Source organism: Cyprinus carpio, chromosome A1 (assembly GCF_018340385.1).
Source record: "Cyprinus carpio isolate SPL01 chromosome A1, ASM1834038v1, whole genome shotgun sequence".
NCBI lineage: Eukaryota > Metazoa > Chordata > Actinopteri > Cypriniformes > Cyprinidae > Cyprinus > Cyprinus carpio.
In genome coordinates, this window is record NC_056572.1 from 36,719,639 (window position 1) to 36,720,766 (window position 1,128).

Below are 1,128 nucleotides of genomic sequence, written 5' to 3' on the forward strand. Positions count from 1 at the left end.
ATGGATCGTTTGTTTGTTCAGAAAGGTCCTTCATCAACAGGCAGAAGGATTGAGGACAGATCTAGAAGAGTACGAGTGAGAACGGAACCTTAAACTGCCTCAAAGAGTTTGGGCTACCGTAATGATTTGCTGTGTGTTCCAGAAGAGTGAAAGCATGCTGATGTACTCCAATTTAAGATAGTGATTGCCCTTCATGTAGAACATTCTTTGCGCCTCCGACTGTATGTGAATTTGACTGAGAGTTCAGAACGCGCTTTACCCCCTGAGGAAAGATCGTGGCCACATTTCGTTGGACTGCCTCACCACCAGCCCTTCTCAAGGCCACTCGGTTACCAATCAAAATACTGGTGTGGAGTGAAAACTGAGGGTGGCTTAGATAATTTAAAGGCAAACCTTAATGCTAAGCTATCCTTGGATGGGTAGTGGGATACAGGTTTGGTTGCAGTTTGGGCCTGAGAGCTTCCAGTAAGCGGTTGGGGAATGGTCGCTGGTAATACAGTGGTACCAGGGTTTTTACGAAGCACAGCCCTTTTGTGACAGGAACCAGCAGAGCTAGTTTTGGCTCTGCGGTGCATCTCTCTGATTAAAGTCAATCTTCATCCGTTGTACACACCATCTTCGGTGGCGCCTACGGCCTTCCTTGGGTTAATAGCCCTGAGCACACCCCTTACCCTGTGTTCCTGTATTGTGAATGGAGGCACATGTCCGTTGAGGGTGGGTGTGAGTACTCTGTCACTCTCACTTCAAAGCAGGCAAAGAGACAATTAAGTTCCTCTGCCAGTGAGGCGCTGAAGTCAGAGTTTCTCTGGGTAGTGCTGTTGTAGTTAGTGAGGTGCTGGATCCCCTGCCAGAGTCGTCGTGGGTAAAGTGGTCCCCAATCTCTCCTTTGTACTTTGCTTTCGAACCATTGATGGCTCTTTTTGGCTGCATTTACACTGCAGGTCTTGATACCCAAATCCGATTTTCTGACTATATCCGATTTTTTTGACGACCTGCTTACATCATCTTTTAAAAGTGACCCGTATCCGATTTTTGCATTTACACTATACACTGCTGAAATGGCTGAAACTACCAAATGTAGATGTTCTGACCCGGAAAAGGAAGTAAAACAGCACGAAATTCAATGGA